Raw genomic sequence first — 20042 nt, forward strand, 5'->3', positions numbered from 1 at the left:
AGGTAGCTTCTAATGCTTTGCGGGGCAAGTCACCCGCCTTCACCAAAGATGGTAATGATTTATTGACTGCCCAGGTAGTAATGCAGTCTGGTAACCATTGTCCATTTGAAATATTAAAATTAGGAAATCTATTTATCAAGGATGATTCTATTATTTTCCTGTCAAAACTGCACTTTGAATTAAAAATATTTTTTGCCTCGTTCCAGAGAGAGAAAATTGTAACAACTTAAAATATGATTTATTTTTTACACCATTGTGGTGAACATTAAAACAAAGAGGAATAATATTTCCAACAATACTCACTTGCTTTTTCATGTAATGGTGTAGAACTAGCCACGTGTATTGACAACACTTTCACACGATACTTAGAACGCATTGTTTTTGTTCAACAAAAACAAAACAAAAAAGGTGGGCCACGTAGACCTATTCTTAGAGTAAATTATATCTAAAATAAAACAAAGACACTGGCGACTTCGCCATGAACGAATATTGCAATACTATGCGCTTACATCTTATTTTCTTTTCGTTCAAAATACTTGCAACCCGGTATAATTTTCTAATATCAGGCCACTCTATTTTACACATTGTATTTCGTTTCATGCACTTACCAGCGTTTCTATCCTTGAGGGCGACTCTTGTTTGCATAAAATAACCACAATTATCTGTGAAAAACGCAAACCGACATGACGTCACGAGTAAGTCGACTTTTGAATCTATGACGTCATATATTTTGTTCTCTCTCAGCGCGAACGCGCCTTTTTATATTTTGTAGCTTTTGTAGATAAAATAAAATCTAAGGACGATGTATCGCTTCCTGAACTTCATGCACAGACTCAAAGCTGACTCATCGTACACTAAAGCTATGCAAATACATTTTGTTGTATTAACATTTTTCAACAAAAAAATAAATTTCATCATACTATATACAGAAACATAATAAATACTCAACAAAGAAATATATATTTGGATATGGTCAGGGTATGCATGTTCGTAATGGCATATTGAATTCTTTCCTCTAGGTCCTTTCCCCAACCATGACAAGCCCACCAATCATGCACTCACAACACTTTAAGTACCTTTGGACTCCTTTCTGTTTCCAATACAATGCAAACAATCAGGACCTGCATGAAGGACCCCTGTGACAGTTGGGGGTCCACGGGTGAAGGGTGGGGACCTGAAGAGTAACATTACAGGACTCGAACATCACGGTCTCACTCAATCCTTCCCTCCTCCTTGTACACCCGCCATCTTTTCATTAAGCTTGTGTACTCTCCCACCCATGCCATCTTGTTCACCCAGCCAATCCTGTTGCCATGGTAACAACAACGCCTCCTCCTCCTCCTCTCCTCTTCCTCCTTCACAGACTTCATGCAAGCAAGCCATTATGTTTGAAACCATTACACCCAAAAACACATACGCTAGGAAAAGCAAACTTTTAAGTTATCATTATATTCATACGCTCTTAAAAATACATCATTCCATTCACAATATTTCTTGTATAACGTCAATTCATACATTTGCAAGGTCAAAGCACCTTTGGAGGTTGCTACGAGAGTATATGATTGCGTACACTCATACCCATTTAGTACATATACATGTCACACATGAGGACCGTATACAAAAACACTATATTATATATATATACAGTATATATATACATATATATATACATATATATATATACATATATATATATACATATATATATACATATATATATATACATATATATATACATATATATATATATATACATATATATATATACATATATATATATATACTGTATATATACATACATCTATCAACCACAATTCACTTTAATTTTACGCCATCAACATCGAGGAACTCGATGGAGGCATATGTGCAGAAACTGGTACGTGGTCAAGCGAAGGAGTCGAACCCCCGCTCACACGTAACAAGTGACCATATATATATATATATATATATATATATATATATAAGCATGCACGTAGTAGCCCCTTCCTTTCACCTACAAATGCCTCAATCCACCGCCCAGACCAGCATGTTACCAATAGTCATGCAATTGAAGTTGGAGATTTATTAGTTATTATTATTTGTTTGTTTATTCATTCTTTTGTGAACTTTGGGTTTCGCGTGCCGAGAAAAAGTTGTTGTTGTGACATGCATGGGTGCCAAAGGTTGCTCACCTCTGATTCGGTTGTCGTGCTCCAATTCCAATCAGTGGATGAGAGTGAAATCTGTATAAACGTCATATGTGCTTCAAACACACACACACACACACACACACAAACACAGTGGTAGCGTTCGCAACTGCTACTACAGCGGTCCGAGTTTGAATCCCGTCCAGGGCTGAAATAATTTCAGTATCGCTGCGCTGCGAGTCGTTACTCCAACTCTCGTGGGCGGGGAGTTGGTTGTGTGTATGTGTGCGTGTAAGGTCACAGCATTGCCCATAGATTGGTCATATATGAGCTCTCATGCGGAAGGGTAATAGCTGTCGATCACGAGTTCAATACGTGATCCAAGACCACGGTGAATCACACGCACACAATATATATAAAACATTTACGGTAATCTACATTCCTCTGCCCGCCTCCGTTAGATGTCTTCATCCGGGATGCAGCCCGCGCGCTCGTCCGTCCAAATCCTATTCTCAATGCAAAGAAGTTCCGCAGAGCCTAATATCCTTCACGCCCACACCCGCGCCATTTTCCCACGTCCGCCCACGTCCAGCTCACGCCTACCACATCCGCCTGCCCACCACAGCCGTGCCACAAAGCACCAGCGAGTCCTTTGTGTTGCCATACAACAGAAACGTACGTTTTTATATCACTAAATGTATTTCTTGTGGCGGTCCTTCTGTGAGCGACGACGACGGCATTGATACGGTGAAGTGTGATGAAGTGAGTGAAGCTGGGTGGTGATACACTTGGTCACATACACCCCTTCGTTAAATGTGTGAATAGAATCACCTGACAACAGTCTAAACTAAGGAAGAAAGTGCCACTCAGTAAGTTTTCTTCCTTGGTTTAATAAAATCACCTGACGTCATCAAGAAATAAATATGTGAGAGGAAGAATATGCGGAGTTTACAATGACTATCAAATCGGTTCCGGGAGGGGAGGGTAAATTGGTTTAATAAATTTGTTTAATCAGTGCGGCTGTGTGTATGTGTACGTGCGTTTGTGTGTGTGTACGTGTGTGTGTGTGTGTGTGTGTGTGTGTGTGTGTGTGTGTGTGTGTTTGCGAGGTGTTCAGGTGCGGGAACAATTGAGCAAGCCCTTTGATGCTTTGCCTCTGACCTTCCTCTTCCCTCGCTACTCCGACCTGAGCTGACCCAAGCTGACCCGAGCCGACGCCTCACGAACTTGACCCTGTTCGTTCGGTTCCTATCCGAGCTTCGTATCCCCTTTAATCCGTAGACGAACCCGGAAGGAATCAATCCCTTTAACTTGGTCATGTTAACAATATCCGAAGCTATTATTCTCCTTGCCGTGAGATGATTTGCTAATGAGAGGCACTTTAATAAAAAGGGAGATTGCATACAGACTACTTCTGGTTTAACAATCACTCTACGATTGAGTAAAGCCGTTTGTGTTGGCTGGAGCGACATCTGTCAAGTACACAAGGTCTATTTATGGACCATGAAAGCCTGTTACATGATTCAAAGGAACAGTCACTGTTCTTGAGGCTTTTCCAGTTGATGCTGGAAACGACGGGAGAGACTTCTCTCTTTGGTCAAGTTTCCAGTTGATGCCGGAAACTATGTAACAGATATATATATATATATATATATATATATATATATATATATATATATATATATATATATATATATATATATTGTCAAACCCAACGAATGTATTGGCGTTTCTTTATTCATAATTTCAGGAATCCACGATGAAAAAAGGTCACAGAGGAAGAAATTTTAACCCGAGCTGACCTGATCTGACCTATGCTTTTCAATCTTTATTTATTATTTTTTTTTTAACTCACGGATCTCTGGGACGTTTCTCTTGGCAACAAGCCACCACCAGGAGAGAATATTTTTATTTTAACTGACAAAATATTTTCTTTTTATGATGTATCCACGTGACACACTAGTAACCCAATTTGATGATGAGATACAATACATTTGGGATCCTTAAATAGTGTTATATGGCAATCCATTGTCGTTAAACATTAATGATAATAAATAAATAAATATAATAGATAAATAAAACTGTATCAGGTATCCCATTCCTTTTCTTTTTAGACTGCCTCCAGATGATTTAATTCACGTTCGTGACATATCGGTAGCCAGGCGGATAGACAAAGCCAACTGTCATCTTTATGTCTTCTTATTATCAGAAAACATTTTGACAGAGCTGTCTGAATTGTCATGCAATTCACTCACGATCTGTTATTGGGGTAAGAATTCATATACATTGTGTAGCAGGAAAAGGTGGAGTGAAGGTGGAGGTAGAATGTAGATTGAGAGAAGCGAGTAAATGCCTTGGTGGTTTAAAGAGTGTAATGAGAAATAGACATTTGGGAATGGATGCGAAGAGGAGACTGTATGAAGGAGTGATTGTGCCAACAGCATTGTATGGGGCAGAAACGTGGAACATAAGAGAAGAAGAGAGAAGGAGTTTGAATGTGTTTGAGATGAGGTGTCTGAGAAGTATGGTGGGGGTTACTAGGCTAGATAGAGTGAGAAATGAGGAGGTGAGGAGGAGAACAGGGGTGAAAAAGGATTTGGGAGATAGGGTTGATGAAAGAATATTAGGATGGTTTGGACACATGGAAAGAATGAGTGAAGAAAGACTAGTAAAAGAGGTATGGAAGGCAGATGTGGAGGGAGTGAACATGAGGGGACGTCCTAGGATGAGGTGGATGGATGGGGTGAAGGGGGCGTTTGGGGAAGAGGGGAATGTCTGTTGAGGAAGGAAGGGAGAGGACGGAAGACAGAGGTGAGTGGAGAATGGTTGTATATGGATGATGTTTTGACTGCATGAGGAGGAATGGGCGGGGGGGTGGGGGGTGGGGTAGTATGTGTGAGTAAATTTTTGACGCAGCCCGAAGGGATTTCTCCCCGTCATCTCCTTATATGCAAAGGGGGACGGAGAGGGGGGGTCGCCGATCGCCGATTAAATGAAGCGGCCTTGCTGTGGATGTACTGTGTCTTGCGACACTGCTTCTGACCCAGGGCGGTGGGCAGGGTGCAGGGATGACCCGTCATCCAGGAGGTGCTCAGATGAGAGGAAGGGTGGGAGGGGTGTGGAGTGTATTTAGGGATGAAATGGGTGGGAGTGTTTTTATGCCTTTCCCTTTTTGGCTACCTCCCTTGGAAGGGGGAAAAAGCCTTGGTATATGTATGTATGTGTTTGTGTGTGTGTGTGTGTGTGTGAGATTCACCATGGTCTTGGATCACGTGTTGGACTCGTGATCGACAGTTATTAACCCTCCGGATGAGAGCTCAGAGCTCGTATGACCGATATATGGGTAATACTGTGACCTTACACGCACACACACACACACCAAACTCCCGGCCCACCAGAGTTGGAGTAACAACCCGCAGCGCAGCGATACTGAAATTATTTCAGCTCTGGGCGGGATTCGAACCCGGACCGCCGTAGTGGCAGGCGAGAACTCTAACCACTACGCCACGAGGTTGTGTATACGTGTGTTTCCGCGTGTATGTTTGTATGTGTTCCTGTATACATGTACGTATCTTTGTGCACATGTGTCTATGTAAATCACAGTATTCTTGGATCAGTCCTGGACTCGTGATCGACTGTTGTTACTCTCTTGGATGAGAGCTCAGAGTTCATCGTAACCGAACAATGAGAAAATCTGTTATCTTTTACACAAACATATGCCCTTTGCTCAAGGAGGGCAGTAACGACCTACAGTATTAGAAAAATCTTCCACGACGTGAGCGAGGCCAGAACTCTTTGCAATAGAAAAAAATAAAAACAAACAAGTAAAGTAAAAATAAATAAATAAATCACTGCATCAACATGCACATGTATGCATGCGTTTGTACATATGCATGTGAGTACGTGTACGTATGTGTGCGTACATGTGCGCATGGATCCACATGTCGATGCGTTTTTGTTTACAAACGGCATAACGGTCCACACGTCATCCTCTCAGAATGTAAACAAATAAACGAAAACAAAACAAACAACGAAAAGCCTAATTCGGCGAAAAGCAAGTAAACACTAATTTCATCCAATGGGTCGCAAATGCCAAGGATCTTCCCTTACCTCCCCGTTGGTACTTTTCACCACTGCCGCCAAGTGGTTTAATTACGTCTACGGGGTAAGCGCCCTAGGGACGTCTGATAAAAAAAAAAAAAAAAAAAAAAAGTCTTACCGATGACGCAATCTTTCTTGAAGAGACAATGAGGTCACAGGTTCCTCAAGAACGTTTCCAGCATCTCTGGGCTTCCATGATTCCAGGAAAAAAAATATTGCATGACGAGGTTATGAAGATTTTTTTTTTATATAATATTTAATTTATGATATTTTCTTATTGGGATGACGTCACCTTTCATTGAGTCACCTCATATGACGTCACACTTTACATTATATTTTATGATAGAGATAAATAATGGTGCCATGAACAACTGATAGCATCATCAATGGAAGACCTTACCAGGACCTTCGCAAAAAAAAAAAAAAAAATAAATAAATAAATAAATAAATAAAATCCAGAAGACCTCCATAGGAAAAAAAAAATTGTCATATTTTGTTCGTCTTGCCTAACGCCATATCATTCCATCATCTCGCATAATCCTTCCCATACAATCGACATCTCTTCTGGCGATTACATACATCTTTCTGTATGTGTATGTGTGTGTGTGTGTGTGTGTGTGTGTGTGTGTGTGTGTGTGTGTGTGTGTGTGTGTGTGTGTGTGTGTACGTGTATGATCCCCTGGGAGCATCGCAGCATCTCGGAAAGTCCCAGGAGTCCTTCCTCAAGGGTCTGTCCGGAGTCTCCCTCCGTGGGGGGAGGCGTGAGCCGGGAGTCCTTGACATCGGTTCGCTCGAGCAAACAGCCATACTTTACGTGATTGAGTGCCGAGGTAACGAGGAAGAAGAGGAAGAGGATGAAGGGAGGGAGGTGGGAGGGGGAGGGAGGAGGAGGGGAAAGGAAGAAGGGGAAGAGGAGGCTGGGAAGAAGAGGAAGGGCAGGCGTGAGGAAAGTGGGAGTGGGGTGGAGGAGGAGGGGAAAGGAAAAAGGGGAACAGGAGACTGGGAGGAGGGAAGAAGAGGAGGGGGATGGGGGGAGGGAGGTGGCAGGAGATATGGAGGAGGAGGGGAAGGGAAGAAGGGGAAGGGAAGATTGAGAAGAGGGAAGAAGATGAGGGGAGGGAGGTGGCAGGAGGGATGGAGGAGGAGACTGGGAAGAGGGAAGAAGAGGAAGGGGATGAGGGGAGGAAGGTGGGAGGGGGATGAGGGGAGGAAGGTGGGAGGGGGATGAGGGGAGGAAGGTGGGAGGGGGATGGGGGGAGGAAGGTGGGAGGGGGATGAGGGGAGGAAGGTGGGAGGGGGATGAGGGGAGGAAGGTGGGAGGGGGGATGGAGGAGGAATGGAAAGGAAGAACGGGAAGAGGAGAATGGGAAAAGGGAAGAAGAGGAAGGGAAAGAGTGAGGGAGAGAGAGAGGAAGGAAAGGGTGAAGGAGAGGAGGAGCGTGAGGAGGGATGAGAGGAGTAGGGAGAGAGGAAGAGAAGGGAAAGGAGGAGAGGGGGAAGGAATAGGGACAGAAAGAGAGGGGGAGGGGGGAGGAAAGTGGGAGAAAAGAGGGGTAAGATGAGGGGAAGAAGGATGGGGAGGAGGAGGGAGGGAGGGGAAAGAGGAAGGAGGGATGGAGAGAGTGTAGGGACGAGGAGGAGGGGGGATGGAAGGAGAGAGAGAGAGAGAGAGAGAGAGAGAGAGAGAGAGAGAGAGAGAGAGAGAGAGAGAGAGAGAAAGAAAGAGAGAGAGAGAGAGAGGATAGGTAGCAGAATAGAAGTAATGAGAGCGAAGATGTGGGTTGGAACTGAGGAGCGGCAGCGAGAAGAGTATATCGAGGGAAAACCCAAAATACACACACACACACACACACACACAGACATGTATACACGTACATACGTACACACACCCGCACGTCTCCACAACAAAGACAAACAAAAAACAGTTAATCAAACAAGACACACACACACACACTGAGAAGGACACAGAGACACTACAAGCTTCACTCCCTCCCTCTCTCTCTCTAAGAACTGCGGCTGAGTAATTCGCCAGCCGACCGCAGAGGAGACCGAACACCAACTTGTGTAACGATATCGGAAATGCCGAGAGAGTCGAGCCGTCGACAACATGTGTAATCGTCCCACGGAGCTGCGGGAGAGGCTGCCCGGGAAGGCCGGACTCCTGTCCTCCTCCTCCTCCTCCTCCTCCTCACTCTATCTCTCTCGCATCTACACACAGAATGCATACAGTAGGATCAACGACAGAATCGAGAGAGCTTTGATATGCAAACATAGTGTATGTAGATACATAAGATGCGCGCGCACACACACACACACACACACACACACACACACACACACACACACACACACACACACACACACACACACACAGTGTGCAAATACTATTCAAGAACAGTGTGTGCAAACACTATTCAAGATTTTAAGAAAAAACTTGATGCTGAAAGATACAAAGACGGGTCACCACGATCATAGCTCCCTTCCCGTATAACACAACTAGGTAAATACACACACACACACACACACAGTGTTGATTAAAAATATCTTAATTTCTGTGGAAGACGGTGATTAAAGCGTTAGAGAAACAATACTTGTTTCTTGTTCTTCTCAACAGTAATGGCTGTGAAGAGAGTTAATTCACGAACTCATAATTCCTCTCTAACCACAGAGTCTTGCCCTCAACTGAATAAAGTCGCCTGACGTTTGTTACAACACAAATTGTATAGAACGTCATCACTGCAAAGGGATTAAGCAAGGCATCCTTAATCCCTACGGATCAGAGGCGCGCATCCCTCTTTTATGAATGGGGACTAATGTCCGCTCAAAGATGAATGGTGATCACTTTCAGCTTCTTCCGTCACCTCTTAAATCTTTCCCTAAGTACCAATGCAACTCAACATCAACGGCGTGGTAGTGGCCTTCCAGGGATAGAATTGATATTTATAGCCTACAAAAGAAATCCTTTTTTATTAAAAAAAAATAACAAATAAAAATAAGTAAATAAATAATAATAATAATAATAAAATAAAATAAATAAAATAATAATAACAATTAAATTATACAAAAAACTGAAAATATATACAAACAAATAAATTAACAAACAATTAAACATTAAACAAACAAATAGATAAACGAGTAAATTACAACGACCTACTGGAACATGAGTCCCCTTCTTTGCTACCCACCATCTCCTTCTTGCCGAAGGCACTCAATACAGAGTCATCCAGTGCCACCCATCTCCCTGACTCCTTCGCGGCTCTCCCCCCTCTACCCCCCCCCCCCACACCTGCAGGCTTTTCTATTCAACTCTATGGCCACATCCTCGCTAGTGACAAGGCTAACGCACGTTGGTGCGTGTTCCTGGCTGCGCTACTCAATTCTGACACATATCAATACTCGGACATCTCACGCCTCAGGCCCGTGAGAACCAGGCTCAGGTGGCCTCGTCATGGACGCGGCCACGTGAGATGTCGGAGTGTGACCAGCTGGAGGGAAGGATGCTCCGGGTGGGGATGGATGCGTTTAATAGAAAGGGAAGTCGGGGAAAGGGGGGGGGGTTGCTGGCATCGCAACACAATGTCCCTGGGTCTAGGAATGTTATCTATGGGCGATTTGTGTGTGTGTGTGTGCGCGCGTGTTTCACCATGGTCTTGGATCACATGTTGGACTCGTGATCGACAGCTACTACCCTCCCGAAAGAGAACTCAGAGCTCATATATGACCGATCTATGGATAATGCTGTGACCTTACACGCGCACACACCCCAAACTCCCCGCCCACGAGTTGGAGTAACGACTCGCAGCGCAGCGATACTGAAATTACTTCAGCCCAGGGAGGGATTCGAACCAGGACCTTCGTAGTGGCGGCCGGGAACTCTACCAACCGCACCATCGTGTGTGTACACTGTATGTAGACACAAAGTGTGAGATGGAGGAATTGATACAAGCCTTCAGAATGTGTAAAACAAACGTTAGGGATGAAAATCTTTTTCCACAGTAAATACTAAGCACCCGATGGACAAATGGCCCCAAGTTGCCAAAAGGCAAATTTGATCTGGATGTAGGTAGAAACTATTTTGCCAAATGTACAAAATTTCAAAACCCGGTGTGATACACACTTGAAGAAAACACCAAAACGTCAATTTTTTTTTTTTTGGGGGGGGGGGGTTTATATCTTATCTTTTCTGTATCAGACCTCGTTGCGGGCCGAAAGTTCTCCGAGCGATATTGGTAATGACACTGACAAACACAGCTTGCTGTTTTAGTGGTTAGCGTCGTGTCCTCCAACGTATGAAGTCCTAAGTTCGCACCATATTTGTCAAAAAAAAAACATACTACAAACCGTTAATGTCTCCTTTGATCAAGGAGATGGTTGTGTGATGTGTATACAAGGTCACAACATTACCTATATATTAGTTCGAGCTATCTCATCGAAGAGAGTAACAGCAGTCGATCACGAGTCCAGCACGTGATTCAAGACAATGATGAATCAAATATGCTTCCAGTGATTGGGGTTCACGTTACATCACGTGATTCAAGACTGAATACTTGTATGTATGCACACTGGAATGCATATTATTATTTGAAAATCCATACACGTAGAACTTTTTGCCCTACAAGATTAGGTTACTGTACCAAATCACAGTAAAAAACCCAGTAACATAAAACACTATTCCGACTTTTACATGCGTGGTAAAAAAAAAAAAAAGAAAAAAGAAAAAAAGAAAAAAGAAATCAATCTGGAAAAAAAAATGTCGGGTTCTCTTATAAAAATCTTTTGCAAAAAATTTCCTACATCATCGTCTGAAGAGACCTGAGGGCGTTCACACATCAAACGAACCTACGCGCAACTCTACTGCGCAGATAGAACTCGTGACGTCATGTCGCTTATGACCACGACACACAGATCACTTGTAACCCAGGTCAAGCTCTGGTAATCAATCAGTAAAACCAATCCCTCTGATCTCGTTGTTCAGATATTCTCGATATCAACTTACTAGTTAATGTTTCATGTTTGTTACTGTGGAACAATACAGAAAGTTCATTTAGAACGCTGTTTGTGATCTACAAAAGGGCACTGAATCTCCTTAGGTCACCCATCCTCGACGTTAAAGTGGGAACGAGTTTTCGAAGTCCCTCCTTAATACTTCCATTTCCCACATATACCCCACCACCTCCACTACCACCACCAAAACGAAGGCATTTACACAAGTCTACGGCGATTCAACACCACCTTTCGACGGGATTGCATGTTCTCTTGTGTATTATTCAATTTTGTTTTCAATTAAAAAGTTGTCGGTTAAGATTTTGCTGATGTATTTGAAAACTAGCAGCCCCAATCATAATGTAGCTACGAATATGTGACTACCTTCCTTGCAGGTCTCAGTAAAGTGAAAACAGTTCTGGCCAATAAGCTGTTGAAGATGTTGCCATAAAGGCGAATCCCACATTTCTCCGATCTGCTAAATGTAAACACCACAATCAACGTCTTTGTTATTTGACTAAAAATAAAGGCGGTCTCATGGCAATGGAGTGTACGAACCAGAAATAATTATTATTTTTTTTCTGTTACTATTCTTCCCACCCACGTTTGTCCTGAGAGAGAGAGAGAGAGAGAGAGAGAGAGAGAGAGAGAGAGAGACCAAATTCTCCCAAATGACAAACTTATTCTTACGAATAACTAAACATTATTGAGGCTTTCTTTAATTTACAATAAGTAAATAATAAAATAAATAGAAAAAATAAAAGAATGGCATTAAAAATTAATCAGAAGAATTACAATTTCACAAGTGTACTTGAATTATTTACGAACTGAGAGCTTTCATACCACCCTGAGATCGATCAGGATTCTGTGACCACCAATGAAGTTACCATGAAGTTTGGAAACTCTGCTTACTTCAGTTACAAAGACCAAAGACCCAAAAGGCAATTCACTTTATTTGGTATACGTAAGGCTTATTTCACTCGTATCGCCTTTCCGCCGTGCGCCGTCCACGACACGACGTCGTGTTCTCAAATGACCATGGGTGTCTATGAACGCTTTCACACGTGGTCATGACATGTGAAAGCATCCATAGGTACCCATGGTTATTTGAGAGCACGACGTCGTGTCGTGGACGGCGCACGGCGGAAAGGCGATACGTGTGAAACGAGTCTAATATAGTCCTTTGCCCGTCTACTGGGTCTGGCTTAAGCATTCTTGTTTTCTTATACGAGTTTCTCTGCACGTTTAGACCACTTTAGGTTGCCCTGTTCAACCATATTTTAAAGATTTGTGAACAAAATCCGATTCTTTTATTGTCTATAAGGATAAATTTAACATTTCTAAAAACCATGTAACTGAGGTCTACGACTTTGATATTTACATCTGGTTAGCTGCCAAGCAGTTTTATTCAGTTAAAGTCCCCCTTCGTAGCAAATGGGTTGGGGATTTTATCTTGGTTATTATCACAAGATTCTATTCAGTTTAGAGAAATCGCTGAAGGGTCATATACTCTTGACAGCTGTGCTTGTTTGTCCTCCCCGATCTGCCTCGCCGTTGGACAGACCCTCCTCTCGTCTCTCCCTCCGCTCAGCTTCTCATAGCAGACTCTTCTTCACAATTCTTGTTCACAACATCCTCAACACGGTGACACAACAAACACATTTTCCTCTGACCAAGAACACCCGATTTTATTCACCCGACGAAAGGTCTCTTCCCCCTTCCTGACGAAGGAGGAGGACCTGGGTCGGTAAGGACGCCCTTAGAACCGAAGTTCGATCTTTTCAATCGCTTGGAGTTCTTCTGTTCCAGCAGAGAAGAACATCTACAGAAAACGACACCGTGTTGAAGAGGGAAAGCGAAGTTCAACGCTTGTGTTTTGTTGCCAGCTGGCTTTGTTATGGTCCTTTTTATGATCTGTGGCTTTGGCGCTTTGCAGGTCCTCGTCGCTGTTGTGTACAACACATCAGTACCAAATATACCTTTTAAAGCGATGATTCTTAACCTGGGATCCCTTTACCCTGGGGTACGAGACACGATAGCCAGTGTAATGGTATTATATATTTACCATGAGAAAGCATAACGTGCATTAATTGTATCCTACTAATTGACATTTTTAATGTTAAACAAAAAATTACTTTTGTTCAGTTACTGAATATATCTTATAATCTATCAACAATGTTTGTATCACTAATCCTTTTCATATGTTTGCATTGTATTGATATTGGATGGGGGTACGATAATTTTTTAGATAATCAAGGAATCTATCCTAGCTAATGCCAGACAGTTCTATACAGTTAACAGGGTCACCCTTTAGGCGCCAAAGGATTAAAACAGCTTTGATTAGCCTACCAAGGCCCAGTGCCGTCCTTCAAGAACTTTGTTCTGTCTGACGCCAAACAATTTTATTAATTTTTAAGGGCCACATCTGGGGCTTGCGAGCTTAAACCACGTTAATGTAAACCCTTCTGCAAAGACGTTTAGCGTGTTGGCAAGGAACTTCTCTATTGTGGTTTTCCGGAAGAACGAGTCTTTTGTATTCACTCGATTGAAACTCGGGTCTCCCTGGCACTGCAAGGGCCAAGCGGTCTCGTGTTGACCCTCTTACGTTTTCTGTTGATCGGTATTCATTTGGGTCAAGGGCTTTATCAAGGGCGATGCAAGCAAGGTCATCATATTAAGGTAACAGGGCAGGACTCGCAGTAATGGATTTACTCGTAAATTGGACAAATTTAGGTTGAAAAAGGAAATAGGAAAGACCTGGGTTACCAATAGAGTGGTGAACGAATAGACTTAGTAACCATAAAGTGAGCGATGAATCTATTGGTTTTTTTTTTAAGAGGAGATTAGATATCTTCAAGGCTACGGATGACAGGTGGTAGGGAACTACCTAGCAGAGCTGGGCGCGTTACCGTCAATGCGTTACCAAATTTAATTTCCTTTAGAATGATTTTGATAAAAATAGAAAATATACAAATAAATGGAGAAGTATTTACTTCTTACGAATATTTTCAATAAAATAATACCTAAACTACAACATTAATATTCCCTATTCTAAAACATGATAACCAGAGCTGGGCATTTGCGTTACTGCGTTACAAACGCACTTCCTGTCCGGCGGTAACGCGGCCAACTCTACTACCAAGTGTAGGCCTTATGGTCTCTTGGAGTCTCCCCCTATTCTTATGTCTTTCCGTAACCCATGGTACATACATATACCAAAGGCTTCCCCCCCCCATAAGGGAGATAAAACAAAACAAAACAAAAAAAACACTCCCACCCATTCCATCCCCTACATACTTCACTCCCCTCCACCCTCTTCCCTCCCGCTTATCTTGGCACCTCCTGGATGACGGGTCATCCCTGCATCTCGCCCACTGCCCTGGGTCAGAAACAGTGTCACTATTTCTATTCAATCTGCTGCCAGGCCATTCTATTCATCTCTGTGTCACTCCTGAACTGACGAAGGGAAGATGAAAGTGAATGACTTAAACATCAAAATTCCCGGGCCAAGTATCAAAGACGACGGGACCCTCAGGAGGAGGTCGCAAGGAGTGATAGATGATAGACTAATGAAACGTGGAAGCAATGAGAGAAACGGTTAGAAATTAAACCAGGTCCTTCCTCAGACGAGGCTAGTTTTGAGTTTCTAAAATAATTTTGTGTGACTCTGGGCCGTTTATTTATTTATCTATTTATTTATATTATTTATTTATTTTTGTAAAAGGTCCTTCTGTGGGCAACTGTTTCTCCCTAAAAATAAAAAATAAAAGAAATATATAATATATATATATATATATATATAAATATACATATATATATATATATATATATATATATATATATATATATATATATATCATGTGACCAACGTTAGTAAGCGCAGAAACCAAAGCATCGGCAACTGTGAAATCCAGTGTAAGTCTTCCGAAAGGTTTGTAGGCCTGCCAGCCAAAGTTTGGTGTCCCTGTGTAGGTGTTCGTATTCGTTCGGGCGAACCCCAACAACGACTGTGAAAATGGATCCTTAACACCCCGCCCTCCCCTCCCCCCTGCTTCTTCGTAAACCTTTCTTTCTTTTGTCTTCAAACCCAAGTTTCCCATTTTCCTTTCCTTGTTCCGTTTTCCATTCACGCTCCCTCATCTCGTCTCCATTTTCTGTTCACCTTTTGCGGCTTCTCCTTGTATTGAACTTCCGTTTCCCCATTTTCTATTGCTGTCCCTCCCTCCCTCCCTCCTCCACTCACCACCCTCGCTTTCTCCTTCCTCTGTCCTACTTTTCCATCCTCCATTTTCTTTTCCATTCTCCGTTTTCTTTAAACCATACACAGCAGGTCTCATTCTGGTTGCCGCTACGCGATTTTATTAAACTGAAGGAAACCATTCACCCTTCAGTGGTTAGTGTCTCGGGGTTTCGCGCTTAAGAGCCAGAGTTCGAGATTCGTTACTTCCACCCTTGGGCAAGGGGAAGGTGTGTGTGTGTGTGTGTGTATGTGTGTGTATGTGTGTAAGGTCCCAAAATTACCCATAGTTCATCAATATATAAACTCTGAACTCTCATCCGGGATGGTAACAACTATTGATCACGAGTCCAGCATGTGATCCAGGACCGTGGTGAATCATATGACCCCCGACATTCTTGCCATGAGTTACCTGCTGTCATGCAGGTCTCTTGTAGCAGGTCATGCAGGTCAGGTCATGAATTTCCGACCTTACGTGAAGATGACTTGAACATTTTATTTCTACTGAAAATTGTACACTAAACTGACATATTCGAACTGAGCCGGACCTAATCTAACCCAACTTTACCGAACTGTTGCATAGTTTACTTGCCCGACGAGTCCCCATTCTTACTACAGTTGGGAAGTTTGCGGTATCAGTCCGGACCGCAATCGCAATGGTGTTTTTCGTAGGTAATATATATATATATATATATTTTGTTTTTAAGGCAATATAGAGGGTGTTTTTGATTTTCATACACAAATTGTAATAACCTAATCTAACCTAATTTTACCGAACTGTTGCATAGTTTACTCATCCAACGAGTCGCCATCCTTACTACAGTTGGGAAGTTTGCGGTTTCGGTCCGTACCGCAATCGCATATTTGTTTTTCGTAGGTAATAAAGATTTTTTTTAGGCAATACTGAAGGTGTTTTTGTTTTTCATAGATAATTGAAAGACAATGTGAAGCATGTTTTTCCTATGCAATAAAGAGCAATACCCTTTTTTCGTACGCAATAAAGAGAAATATTCTTTATTTTCGTACGCAATAAAGATCAATATTCTCTTTTTCTGGCTTATAAAAACCTCCTATGGGCATTCTTACCCCTCCAATACAGGATTCGAACCCGGGCAGGAGACACCACAAAACACGATCGCAACCAACCGTGCACTGGGCAGTCACACTTAGGTCAAGGTCAAGCTCCAACTGTTTTGAACTCCGGGATGCTTTGAAAGATAAGCAAATATCAGCGGGACGGAGGGAGTGGGAGGGAGGGAGGGAGGGATGTAGGAGCTGGGTATTTCAATCAGCACGCCAGAGTTGCCAGCTCCCACAAACGAGTGAGATTTTTCCCACAAAATTCCCACAAGGAAAATCCGGATTCCCACATTTCTACCCACAAAAACAAGGAATTATTATATACACAAATAAGTTCATTGCAAACATATAATTTGCTCACAAAACATCCCTTGTGAGCAAATTTCTCAGACACAAATTTGTGGAAAATTCACACAAAATGGCATCCCTGCAACACTCCATTTGATAAAAGATACGACGAAACCAAACAAGAAAGGGGTGAGGTTTAGATTAACGTATTTTTGGGTTAATAAAGGTGAAAATATATAAAATATGATCAAATAAAACAAAACTGACATAATAAACAAATAGATTAATAGATTACATAGAAGTAACGAACACACAAACAAATAATTACATAAAACGAGAGAAAGAGAGAGAGAGAGAGAGTGTGTGTGTGTGTGTGTGTGTGTGTGTGTGTGTGTGTGTGTGTGAGAGAGAGAGAGAGAGAGAGAGAGAGAGAGAGAGAGAGAGAGAGATAGAGGGAGGGGAGGGATCAACACTGTCAGACATATCGACACTGAGCCATCTTCATCTCCTTTCGTACCGTGCGTCACTTTTCTTTCCATTCTGGCTGCCATCGCGTGATTTTATTACATAACTAATACCTAGCCCCACCATCATAGAAACAAATTCTAGACATTCAGGTCAACAAAACCTAGGACCAACAAACTTTCATGCATCGATGAAGTAATTCAAAGTCTCCAACGCAAATTTATTCTATTAATTTCAGAGAAGGGGAGAATCTTGTTCAAGTGATCAAGAACACTTGAAACCCAAATGGGCTCAAATTACAACTATTTCTAAATCTGAATCGCTTTTGAAATATTTACCTGGAGTTCTGTTTCCGACACGTTGGACATAGTTTACCTCGACGGCAAGGTTTGGTCCACCACGGTTCGTGATAACGATAAAGAATACGATAATCGACTGATATGACGTCATGAGAGGACTTCAGCTATTGTGTTCAAGTAAAACGAAAGACTAGAGCCTCTCTTCACTACTGAGAATTAAACCAGACAAATGATCATAAATACTCTTGATGTCATGTCAGTCTACGAGGTGTATATAGAAATCTTGAGTAAACGAATGAATGACTAGCAAATCTAGCTTCACAACAAGTGCCGCCAGAAGCAACAAGTTTATCCTAGAAATATTCACTATAGTGACAGCCCCTACGGACCAGAGCCACGTAAAACATATTCATGCCACTGGGAGAGTAACGCTGATCACTATGAACATCCTTCCTTCTTGCCGTCATCCTAAAAATCTCTCCTTTACTTTCTCCATGATTACTGTACATTTCTCAAGACGGCTTTGTCGTGGATAGAAGCGCTGGTTATTGGCGATGACATACAATGATGAATCGCTCTATTGAGACACAGACTCAAATGGTGCCAAGTGCAGCGTTGTGTTCAGTAATGTTAGTAAACATCTAACTATAATTGTTTTCTATGTACAGAACGCTTAAGAACCAGACCTTGAATTTGGCTTCTCAAGGTCATTCAGTTTGAAAGTTTATTATGGTATTTGGAATTCCATATGTGACCTTCTGTTTGCCATCTTTGATTCAAGGACTTCCAAAACAGTGCGACCTTGATTCTGATCTTTCAAAATCACTTAAAGTATTTTTTTCACTGTTGTAATATAAAGAAAATAACTTTGGTGAAAGACATTGGACAATGAAGGAGGAGGAGAAGAAGAAGGAGGAGAAGAAGAACGATGACCTTAACACTGACCTTGATTTCAAGATTGACCTTGCCCCTATTACTTAAGAAACTTTATTATGCTATTTGGAAGTCCGTATGTGACCTACTTACCATCTTTGACTTAAGGACTTCCAAAACAGTGTGACCTTGACTCTGACCTTTCACAATCACTTCAGGTCAAACATTTCTATTTTTCACTATTGTGGTATAAAGAAAGTAACGAGGAAGTTAAAGAAAAAAGGTGACCTTAACACTGACCTTGCCCAAATTACTCCCAGAATTCATTAAACTCATATCGTGACCACCGTCTTCCTTTCCTGAACTCCTTCGTTACAAAGGGTTAATTTGTTTTGATGTAATGTTGCTCACAAACACAGGGGCGAACAAAAATAAGCAAACTTGACGAAAAATAAATTCTTGCCCCGGACTTCGTCCGAATATGAATCATGTTGATGTGTATATAAATCTCGACAATATTTCCTGTGTTCACAATGCATGTAAAGGCGGCTGAAGGTAACAAAACAATAACAGATAACAATGGATAAAACAAAACTAAGAAAACAAAAAAAGTACTCAACAAAATATTGTCATTATCATACTTGAAGCTTTGCCAGGACATTGCCATGCAAGGTAAAAAAAAAAGGCTTGATAAACACTTTGGTCTTAATACGCTACACTACCTACTCGCTTCCACTCGTGTATCTATTCATAAATTCATCTATATTTCATTTATCTATATCGTTCCCTCGGTTGACTTAACCCATTCAACTCCGATGACAGGATGTCTTGTCATTTGGTCAAATAAAACAAAAAATCATAAAACACCAAAATGTTTGATCAAACACCAGAAAAATATGACGTCAATCCTCGCTTCGCTCGCAGCGAAGCGAGGACTGACGTCATATTTTTCTGGTGTTTGATCAAACATTTTGGTGTTTTATGATTTTTTGTTTTATTTGACCAAATGACAAGACATCTTGTCATCGGAGTTGAATGGGTTAACCGCAGACAGCCAGAGAACTACACAAAGACAATAACCTTCGCCAACGCGTTAAGATCGAGTTTTTGATGGAGGAAGAAATTTACAGGATCAAGACAAATCAGTGTCATGGACCTTAGCCGGGATTGATTACTTATTGATTGGCTAACCGCGCGCGCACGCACACACACACACACACACAGTCTATTCTGGAGACGCGCCAGCTTCGCAAGAACCACCTGCCGCATGTGGTCCCCTTCCGCTGTGAGAGGGATGAGCGGGATTATTCGCTAAATGCAGATGCAGAGGCAGAGGCACAGGGGCAAACACACGCACACACACACACACACACACACACACACACACACACACACACACAGAGAGAGAGAGAGAGAGAGAGAGAGAGAGAGAGAGAGAGAGAGAGAGAGAGAGAGAGAGAGAGAGAGAGAGAGGGAGGGAGAGAGAGAGAGAGGGGGAGGGGGGAGGGAGGGAGGGAGGGAGGGAGGGCGAGGGAGAGAGGGATAGAGCGAGAAAAGTGAGAAAGAGAGCAAGAAAAATGAGAGAGAGAG

The 20042-nt window shown here is 42.2% G+C and overlaps 1 protein-coding gene across 1 annotated transcript in view; it reads right to left on the reverse strand.

Annotated features, from left to right (window-relative positions):
- The window catches only part of LOC143039854 (ribosomal protein S6 kinase alpha-5-like), a 329791-nt gene that overhangs the window by 277264 nt on the left and 32485 nt on the right, over positions 1-20042 (reverse strand). The gene's annotated exons all lie outside the window — the stretch shown is intronic.

This window comes from Oratosquilla oratoria, chromosome 2 (assembly GCF_046742065.1).
Source record: "Oratosquilla oratoria isolate Oo_2021 chromosome 2, ASM4674206v1, whole genome shotgun sequence".
Classification (NCBI taxonomy): domain Eukaryota; kingdom Metazoa; phylum Arthropoda; class Malacostraca; order Stomatopoda; family Squillidae; genus Oratosquilla; species Oratosquilla oratoria.